Source organism: Sinocyclocheilus anshuiensis, unplaced genomic scaffold, assembly GCF_001515605.1.
Source record: "Sinocyclocheilus anshuiensis isolate Anshui unplaced genomic scaffold, SAMN03320099.WGS_v1.1 scaffold819, whole genome shotgun sequence".
NCBI lineage: Eukaryota > Metazoa > Chordata > Actinopteri > Cypriniformes > Cyprinidae > Sinocyclocheilus > Sinocyclocheilus anshuiensis.
In genome coordinates this window covers 239,929-251,379 of record NW_015548238.1, presented here as the reverse complement: position 1 = coordinate 251,379, position 11,451 = coordinate 239,929, and the positions used below count along the sequence as shown (strand labels likewise).

Here is an 11,451-nt window from a genome sequence, read left to right as displayed (position 1 = left end):
TTTTTTTTTCATGAATATATGGTTGACCTGAAGAATGAAAGCTATACACTTTGAAAATTATGAGCTATATGACTGCTTATCGATACTAGGGGTGTGACAATACACTTAGCTCACGAGATGAGGCAAAATACAGACACTTGGTTCACTAGAACCAGACAATATCTTAATAGAATTTTAAAGAAATTTTCAATGACAAAATATTTGTCTTTTAATTACAAAAAGTAAAACAATGCAGTTGTATTTTGAAATATTTTAACTAATCTAGGGCTGTAACTAATGATTATTTTTGGTAATCAAGTAATCTACTGATTATTTTGACAATTGAGTAATCTGATATGTTTTAGTAACACAAATAGACCTAAGTGAAAACCAGGCTTTAATATGACTATTTATATATAAACTAACGATGAGGCAATAATAACTGGCTCAAATAAAATATAAAACCAAGTAATTACATGGTTTTATTGAACAACACTGTTAAAATACATAATGTAATATGCCTATACATAATATGAACATTACATTTTATGTATTAACTACATTTTACGTATTATAACAAATACCTGCAGAGGGCGCCAACAGCCCGGTGACGTTTCACTTTACAGCATGATTAAACAATGTTTAAATCCATTAAATTTTAATATTTGGCCACATGCAAATCATCATATCGTTCTTATGGAGATGACATGATTACTCTGAGCTGTTTACAACGCTCGCTGATTTTAATTAGTTTTTCTATGTAAATATGCGCTAGATGGACAGCTTTGACCATTGCGCCTCGTGTCGCGCTTCTCATCGCGTCTCGTGTTTATAAGAGCAAACATTTCTGATTGGCTACTAATGTTAGTTTGGTTGAGAGTGAAAGCTGTTCTCCTCTCATACAATTGGTAGGCAAACTCATGGACTCGAAAGTGATATCAACGAGTTTTTTTGTTTTTTTTAAATGTAGGGTTATTTTTTTCCGCAGCCAAGCGCTGCACGCCGGAGATCCGGCACAGTGCCGGAGAACTTTAAGCCCTGGTTGTGTCCTCTTTTGGAAGGTCAAACAAAGTAGTTTTGCTTTCACAACAAAACACACAGCGTTTCCACAACATGGCTGCGGTGGTGGCAGCAACAATAAAGTTACGCATTCTTCCTTTGCGTGAACATTTGGGCGGCGTTATGCAAATCTTCCCACATAGTGATGTAGACATGTGGGGGCGTGTTTAAACGAGATGTTTTAGGAGGGAGTGGACCAGTCTTAACTTTTATAAAGAATATCTCTTTGGGTTTGAGACTTTAGTCTTTGCAACTTTAGGGATCTTATCTATTCACGAACAGCTTGTAACACTCCAAAGAGAAAGGAAAACTTGAAATTGCATCATATGACCCCTTTAAAGACTTCAACAGCCAAGCACACAAACTCATGTCTTTGTGAAAGTGATGGTATCAGCATTCATGCAGAATGACTGACTGTGTGTAATTTCTGTTAGAACGCAACATGAAAGCCTCTTTACGAAGGACGTTCTTACTCCAGGACTGAGGGAAGAGTGTTCGTGTGCAGCTTTAGCAAAGACATGTCAAACAGAGCTGTGAAATCTCGCGGGTTCTCGTCTCCCTCCTGCAGACACACCCTCAGACGGTCAGACAGACTCCCTGTGTCCGGCAGCATGGTGAGGTCTGTGATCTGGGAAAAAACAATGTGACTTCACAGTCCTGAAGCATGATCAGTCAGGCCCGACGAACACTACCGTTCAAACGTTTGCTGGCGGGAAGATTTGAAAAGAAATCAGTGCTTTTATTCAGCAAGGATGCGTTAAATTGATCGCAAGTGACTGTAAAGACATTTATAATGTTACTAAAGATCTCCATTTCAAATAAACGCTGTTCTTTTGAACTTTCTATTCATCAAAGAATCCTGAAAAAAAAAAAGACGTGTCAAGGTTTCCACAAAAATATTGTGCAGCACAACTGTTTTCAACATTGATAATAATCAGAAATGTTTCTTGAGCAGCAGCATATTAGAATGATTTCTGAAGATCATGTGACACTGAAGACTCGAGTAATGATGCTGAAAATACAGCTGCGCATCACAGAAATGAATTTCATTTTACAATATATTCACATAGAAAACAGCTGTTTGAAATTGTAATAATATTTCACAAGATTACAGTTTTTATTGTATAAATAAATGCAGCCTTGGTGACCATAAGGAATTTCTTTCAAAACATAAAAAACCAACCGTGCCCGAAATTTTGAATGATAATAAAAAAAAAAGAATAAAAAAAAAGATATGAAGTCTGAACTAGGTTAAGCAGGTAACTAAGCGCTCACCTCTGGGTCCTCTGCATCTATCTGGTTGAGAGGAATGCTATCAGTTGTAAGCCACTGGAAAACAACATCCTGGAACGTGCACATCATATTATATCAAAGTACATTCAATTCTGAAACAATAACTCAGTTTTTACATTTTATGAAGGAAATGCGAGTGCTAAAACTACCACAGTCCTAAAGCCGCGTCACACTAGACTTTGGGCACACAGAATTTCAGTGTTAATATGACATCAGGCTCTCTGGTGTCTTTTTAAAAAACATAATTCTACACATAGAACATCCAAAATGAAAAATGTGCAATCTACTTCATTTTACTGCAACGCTACAGTCCTGCAGATTTAAAGCTTGCATTCTATTCATTCAGCTAAAAGGCCACGCTAATCTTGTATTAGTCACACACGTGATACGAATTCACAGGGCAGATTCGCATGAGCTTGTGTTGAGCTTCCTGTCTCCCACGTTTGTATAAATGAAAGTCTTTGGAACGCAACATTTAGTGATTGGCCCTTAAGAGATTGTGTTTAACACTTTGCTGTGTTTCTAAGGTGTTCTTTGTGGTTAATCTGCCGTCATTCTGGACGAAAGTCATATTCCAGCCTTAAGCCATATGTGACCCTGGACCACAAAGCCAGTAATAAGGGTCAATTTTGTGACCACCTCGAAATTGAGATTTATAAACCATCTCAAAGCTGAATAAATAAGCTTAATCAATAATTTTGACCCATACAATGTATTTTTGGCTATTGCTACGAATATACCCCAGCGACTTAAGACTGCTGTTGTGCTCCAGGGTCACACATTATTTCAGGAATCACCCATGTTCACTGCACCAAAAGTGCAGGATATGGGCGAAAGTTCAGGGTTAGTGGTTTGAGCAATAGTAAAGCAACACTAATTTACTACAGATCACACTCTGAACAAACCTCCAACTCTACACTCTCATCAGCAGTAACAGTGACGTCTTGCAATAGCAACTGAATATCTTACCATTATTTTACTATTCTCCTCCTTGTCCAGGTACTGGTCACTGAACATGTGACATGAGCCCAGAACTGCCAACTTGCCAGCATTCTTGATAAAAACCCAGACATTAAAGCACAGAAGAAAGCGCAGTGAGTTTAACTCAGACTGAGGTTCAGCTGATAATCAGACTGACTGTACACACCTTAGACTGATGGAAGGCCAGAACAGGCCTGTTGAGCGGGAAACACACAGAGCCGGTCGACAGGACGGCCACCGCAGGCTTCATCACGTTTAATGTGGCCCCGTAAGGGTATGCGAATGTGCATCTGGAAACCCAATCCAAAAAAGTTCAGAAACTTGAATATACCTCTTTCAAGATGAGCACATTTCAAATGTCTAAATTCAAGTTTCTGATTTATGTGAGATAAAGAAAGCCAAGGTGGTGGAGGCATCCTGACACCGTATTGAAGAAAAACAGTGACGTAATGACATAATGTGACAAGATATTAAAAGAAAAGAAAAAAAGAATTGTACCTTAAAAAATGATTAAGATGTGTCCACGCAAATGTATTCAAGGTTTAAGGAAATTATTTTATTACTTTTTACACCATCTGAAATTTTAGTCATCAAAGCAAAAGGTTTATCTAAAATGGTATATATATATATTACTAGTGCTGTCAAGCGATTAATCGCATCCAAAATAAAAGTTTTTGTTTACATAATATGTATGTCTATTGTGTATATTTATTATGTATATATAAATGTGCCACAAAAAAGTTTTTCATATTTGTATTTTTTTAAAAATGTATACATTCATAACACTATTATTTGTATTATATCACCTTTGCATCAAATTACCAAAAAAAACAAACAAAAAAAACAGTTAACGCTAATGCGAGGGTGTTTCTAATGCAGCGTCTATGGGAGGGACGGTACATTCTGACAGCCGTCATCAGTCTCTCTCAATTTTTTTCCTTTTATTGAAAGTCATGAAAACACTATCGTGGAGTTTTTCTTTTCTTTTTGAGCAACTGGGAATGCAAAAAATATATTTGTGGTGCTCTCCCATTCACTGCTCTTCAAGTTTACCCAACTATGATGACTTCCGCTGCTGAGAAACCTGGAATTGTGGAAAAGTTCCAATAAGTTAATGACCAAACGTGTCATTATAAAAGTTCACAATGTTGCTGCAGATTAAATATAACGCGCATGACATTAAACAAATATTTTTAATCAGGTTAGACATTGATTATTTATCACTCAAACCCCTTTCTCTGCCTGTCCGTTGATCTCGCATATCCGCCATGTTTGTAGTTTTTAAACAATTTGTATGTGTGTTTTGTAGTTCTAATCGAATCCTCTTCCACCCGCAATGTGTTGTGGGCAATATTAGCCGTTAGAATGTGCATCGATCTGCACTTTGAATTTTAATCTCAAGTAGTAGACCATCCGAGAATCTTTGGCATACTCTTTTCAACATACTATGATTTGGGACATAATAATTCTATTTTCGAATACGATTTAAGATGGATAGTATGCGAATTGGGATGCAGCACATGAATAGTCTGTGCGCAGACATGTAGTGTTTCTTTGACATCGCCATCTACTGGCCTGGAGAATCCCTTGTCCCGCCTGAAAGGTGTTTCCAGAGCTCTGTCTCATGTCAGCTCCAGTTGCAAGGCTTTCCACAGGATCTTGACATGAGCGACTGGTCTAAATGAAGCCTGTCGGTCGATTCCTCTCACGATGGTGCAGAGATTCTTGACGTGATTCTTGCGCTATAAATATAATAATCCTGTGTTCCACATAAAAAAAACTGTGATTGTGGAAATACACAAAAATGTGTTGTTTTAATGGGAAAACATGATAATCTGGAAGTATTAGCCAGTCCCATTGTTTCAGTTTTAGAGAGCCTCTCCTTTTACCGGTTTATCTTTTTGAAAGGTAATTTGAAAGTCAACTGTGCCAGGTAAAAAGTCAGTGACATAAGCATTTCGAATGCGTTTTAACTCACATGCTGTACAGCTAGGGTTGCCAACCGTTCCATATTAGCCGGGAGGTCCCGTATTTTGGGCCTAATTGATTTGTCCCGTACGTGACTTACCTTGTCCCGTTTTTTGACTGCTACGCTGATCTAACCACTGACTGATACAACAGCAGCAGTCCTTATCACTTGAGAATGATCACTGATACCTGTCATCATCCAATCACAGCCCCCCTCACACAGTATACATTAAGTAAATCAGAAATCGTGAACATAACTGTTCGAGGAAGGGTTGCGCAATCCTCTGACGGCTCGTCGCTCCCGCCTCACAGCAAGTGGCGCTCGCTTGTTTTTTCACTTCAGTAAATCAGTTTTGGTGAATACAAACTACATGATTATTTTTCATGAGTCCAACATCCCGCCGCGCAAGAGACGTGATCAGTAAGGGAAGTCGTCTTTCACTATTGTAATGTTGTTAACCCAATTCCCCCCCCCTGTAAGGTGATTGTCCCGTATTTTCATGTTCTGAAGTTGGCAACCCTATGTACAGCTTACCTCAGTCTGACATTTACCATCAGAAGGAATGTGACATTCCATTTTATTACCAAGAGATGAACTCTATTAGTCCAGGTGACATGCAAAATTTGAGGTGAAATGTTCACTTTTTCATAAAAGCATGAAAGTCGGTATACTTGTATAGTTTGTGGCCCTGACCATGGCAACTATATTACTTTCCGCCATAACCAAATTATGTATTTTGTGTCATATCTCCTGAACCAAACATGATAACACAGAAAAGGTTATGTCTACCCCTATGTTTTGATGCTCAAGGATTACAATGATACCATATACAACAACATAAACTGTTCAGGTGAAGAGTTAATGGTGAAATCAGCAATGTGAGAAGGAAATCACAGTATCTGAGTATCACAGTATCAAAGCATTTACAATGGTTCATATTATGGCTATTAATTTTTTCTTTCTTTGATAATTAGCTAATATTTTATTCAATAATACAATGAAAGATTGTTTTCAAGAATACAATCATACATTTCAGAGATATAAAAAAATCATCTCAAGTAAGTGTATTTTCCCATACCTCATGCAGAGTTGGGTAGGCAGTAGTATGTTTCCAATACATTCTTGTTCTCTCATATCAACACTCTAACATCAAACACAGACGGCAATGCAATCTTGCTAACTTCTATGTGCACCTCTTCTACTGCACCTCTCTCTTTTTCTGTGGGTCTCTGCAATTGTCAGTCCGCTGTCAACTAACATACCCTTACCAAAAAGTAGTATACTTCAAGTTTATTTTAGCTGAACATATAAACATCAAAAGAAAGAACAGGGTATCTGCTTGTAAACAAAAACATTTTATTCTAGCTTCATGCATTCTTTTTTTTAAACACTTGAATGTGGATAAGTTTCATAAATAAAATTTAAAGAATAAACAACATTTTGAACAAAAATCTGAAAAAAGACTATGAATTGTATTCAGAATGATAATCAAAACGTAGATAAAGTCGATCAACACCCCAAAGCTTGACAGTCATTATTTCCTCTTCATTGGTCGACATTTTATTCCATAATGTTACATAGTTTTGATGCTGTTTTATGTCTGATGATCATGTTAGAATACATGTGGAAGCATCTGTTGTTTCGGTTTCTTCTTCACTTGTGTTTTTTGGAAATTCTGTACAGAAGATGTGTACTAGCGCCCCCTACAGTATAACAATGAAAACACGGATTCTCGGAGCACAAGTATAGCTCAAATATATTTAGACTTTTTCTAGGTATAAGTCAAGTATACTTAAATGTCATTTTAAGTATATTTCCGAGAAGTACATAAAGCCCATTTCTGAGAAGTACATAAAAAGTAGACAAAGTATACTTTCCTATTTTTAGTTTAAAAGAAGTATACTAATAATAAAATTATTAGAATATACTTCTTTTTCCTAAGGGTACTTCATTCCGGCATTTGCTTCTCAGTCTACTCTTAGTATCTTGGGCTTGACTGAGACCTGGAATCGTTCAGAAGATTCAGCAACCCCTTCTGTTCTCTCTAACAACTTCCCTTTCTCTATTTATCGCCTTCCTGGTCAACTGGGCACCTTTATAGAGGAGCTGGATGGGCTGCTGTCCTCATTCTCTGTGGATGGCAGTCCACTTGTATTCTTTGGTGACTTCAACATCCATCTGTAGAAGCCTTACACTGCAGACTTCCACTCACTCACATACACAATTGAATCAGAGACAACATTTTGGTAAAACCTCTAGACATCTCTGATCGATTCTTTATTACATTTAACCTACATCTTACTACCTGTGAGCCACCGATTCCTCTACCAGTTACTTTTAGTCAAAACCTACGCTCCCTTTCACCCTTCCATCTTTCCTCTGTAGTGTCATCCTCTCTTCCCTCACCCACCCATTTCTCATCTCTGGATGTGAATACAGCAATTGACACTTTATGATCCACTTTAACTTCTTGTCAAGACAATATATGTCTAGATAGGCCAGTACATACTACGCATTCTAACCTTGGCTAGCCAATGTACTAGATTTCTCTAATACAAAAAATGAAGTAGGCTTGACCAAAATTTGACCATGAATTTATTGAAGAAGGTGTAGCAGTTCTTCAGTAGCAATGTTAGCATGCCATCCTTCAAACAATCTTAACCCTTGTAAGAATCTTAGCTTCTCTCAAACTTCTGTCTGTGGTGTAAGGATAAAAGAAACTCAGATACTTTGATCTCCTGAGAAACAAACAATACACTGGCATCTTCAAGACACCCCACAGAGGGGTGGTGCAGGAAACGCCTCTCTCACATATGCATCAGTTCCTTTTCATCTCCTCCCTCCACTTAATTCACTCAGAATGGTCAAGAATATAATGTTCTATATGAATGCAAATAAGATTTACAGTCATGTTTGGTTTCATTTGAATAGTCTCAGGGTGAGTGGTACAATGGTCTTTGAGTTAAACCTAAATTGAATAACTCTGCGCGCTGAAAAGACCGAACATGCAAGTGACCCTCATCCGCCACTGGATACTTTCCTTGGGCCAAGTGTGTGGACCTTACAGTGGGATAGAATGTTTTACCTGAAGACAAAAGGGCTACAGACAACAGATACTGTTAGGACCCGCTGGAGATCCTACAATTTACAAGACGTTACTGAGGAATGCTGATCCTTTGTTATTCTAATGGAATGGACCATTTGGTTCAGACCTTTATAGACACATACATTATTTATTTCACAGAATAACCAACTGAAGATTAACCAATCAGGTTTCAGAGGTGGTCATTCAACTTAGATTGCTTTACTGTCGGTTACTATAGCCCTGCAGATAGCGAAAGCTGATTCCAAATCATCAGTTCTCATTCTACTGGATCTATCTGCCACTTTTGACACTGTAAATCATCAGATTCTCCTGTCTATCACAGGATCTGCACTCCACTGGTTTGAATCCTATCTCACTGGTAGGTCTTTCAGGGTTTCCTGGGGAGGAGAGGTATCCAAGGAACAACAACTGATCACAGGGATTCCTCAGGGATCAGTTCTTGGACCCCTCCTCTTCCCCATATACACTACACCATTGGGACACATTACACAAGCACATGGCTTCTCCTACCATTGCTATGCTGATGACACACAGCTCTATCGTTCATTTCAACCAGATGATCCAACAGTAGCTGCATCGATCTCAGGCTGCCTTCAATCTTCAATCTGTATTCTAAGTTGCTTCAGAAGTATTGCAAGTATTATGTACGACAATAAAACATTTTTATTGCATTGAGTGGTACTTAAGTACTTTTAAATACGGAAGTCCTAAGAGGCCATGGATTATTCATTTTTTTTCTTTCTTGTTTTGTCCTGATCACGACTTTATTATCTCGTGATCGCGACATAACGAAAGTTGTTTTCTCGTTATCACGACTTAATATTTTCATATTGCAATATGAAAAGAAAGTTGAAAGTTGTTTTCTCGTGATCTCGACATAACAAAAGTTGTTTTCTCGTGATCTCGACTTAATATTTTCTCGTGATCTCGACATAACAAAAGTTGTTTTCTCGTGATCTCGACTTAATATTTTCTCGTGATCTCGACATAACAAAAGTTGTTTTCTCGTGATCTCGACTTAATATTTTCTCGTGATCTCGACATAACAAAAGTTGTTTTCTCGTGATCTCGACATAACGAAAGTATAAATATAAAGTGAGTTGAATCTAAGCAGCTCTAAAAGATTTTAGAATAGTTCTCTGCGTCCTTCTGAAGGCGCTCCGCCTGTGTTTGCGGTGTTGCTTTATGAATTAATTAAATGTCAGTAATGATCAATATTGCACAAATTATAGCGATCATGAAGGTCCTTATTCTGTCCCAAACATGTACAGTAAAGTGGATATACAATAAACAACACCCCATCAGTTATATTCAGGTCTATAGTGCCACCTGTTGGCGCAGTTTTGTAACTTAAGAGAACAACTTTTGTTAGCAAAGAAAGAAAATATTTAGTCGTGATAACCAGAAAACAAGAAAAAAAAATGAATAATCCATGGCCTCTTAGGACTTCTGTATTTAAAAGCAAGTACTTCTGTACTTTTACTTAAGTAAAAATCTGTCTTTACAACTTTCACTTGTAATGGAGTAATATTTGACCAGCAGTATCTGTACTTTCACTCAAGTAATAGAGTTGAGTACTTTGTCCGCCTCTGGTTACTGTCTGCATTTGATGTTAGAGCGTTGTTGAGACAGAACAAGAATGCATTGGAAATATATACCGCCTACCTGACTCTGCCTGAGAGGAAAGGAAATATACACTTACCGGAGACCATATTTTTATATATCTATGAAATATCTTATTTTTTTCTTGAAAACAATCTTTTATTGTATTATCGAATAAGGTATGTTAATTATCAAATAATGAAAAAATTAACAACCACAATGTGGACCATTGTAAGTGATTTCCTTCTCACATTGCTGATTTCACCATTAACTCTTCACCTGAACCGTTCGTGTTGTTGTAGATGGTATCATTGTAATCATTGAGCATCAAAACATAGGAGTAGACATAACCTTTTCTGTGTTATCATGTTTGGTTCAGGAGATATGACACAAAATACATAATTTGGTTGTGGCGGAAAGTAATATAGTGGCCATGGCCACCACGAGGTGTTTTTGCGATGGCTCCATTTCTGAAAATGTTCAGGGCCACAAACTATACAAGTATACCAAGTTTCATGCTTTTATGAAAAAGTGAAAAAAAAAAAGAAAAAAAGAAAATCACACATCATCTGGACTATATTGCCTTTTTGTAATATGGACACTGTAAAATAAACATTTCAAATGAGGGAGAACGCAACAAAATCTGATTTTGAAGAAAGAAATTAAAAAGTACCATCCAACAGAACAGTCTTGTTTGCTTCTACCATTTTGCCGTCATGCTGCCATTGTTTCCGTTTCTCATTGGAGTTAATATTGTAAATTGTTGCAATTTCGAACCATTTTATTTTGCTCAAATATTCCAGCAACAACCAGTGTAAATAATTCTAGGCTTAAGGAGTGCATAAGGCTATAGAAGGGTAATCAAATCGAAGCCTGTACTAAAGATTGAATACTTTAAGCATCCACCTGCATTATAATGATTAATGGACTCTGGATTCTCAAACACAGTGGTCTCCAGAGGGGCCGCAGAGAGGAAAGATGTTTCTACTGGAGCACAATACAGAGCTGAATGTGAGGGAAAAGCAGCAGCAGTCTTCATATATGGTCAATATCTACTCATATTTTGGGAAAGAAAACAGCAGCAACACTGAAAACCAATTAAATGTTTATTTAACTAAAACACTTGAAAATATTCAAAAACCCATTTAAAAAACAGACCGATCACACTGCAAGTGATGTATTAAACTTTGAAAAAAAAAAAAAAAAAAGGAACTAGAAATCACAAAGACAAATCAGGATGATCCAAAGCACTAACAGAAACAAAAAGCTTCCAGGAAAAATATCAGCAAGAGACAGGAATGACAGACTATACAGCGAGGAAGCATTTTCATAGCCAACCACTCAACTAATAATAGTAATTCATTACATTTATATAGCGCTTTTCTAGGCACTCAAAGCACTTTACATTGTCAGGGGGTATCTCCTCATCCACCACCAGTGTGCAGCATCCACCTGGATGATG

The 11,451-nt window shown here is 37.3% G+C and overlaps 1 pseudogene; it reads right to left on the bottom strand.

Moving 5' to 3' along the window:
* LOC107654784 (intraflagellar transport protein 52 homolog) overlaps positions 1-4,582 on the bottom strand; it is a 9,805-nt pseudogene extending 5,223 nt beyond the window's left edge.
* Positions 4,583-11,451: the final 6,869 nt, after the last annotated feature.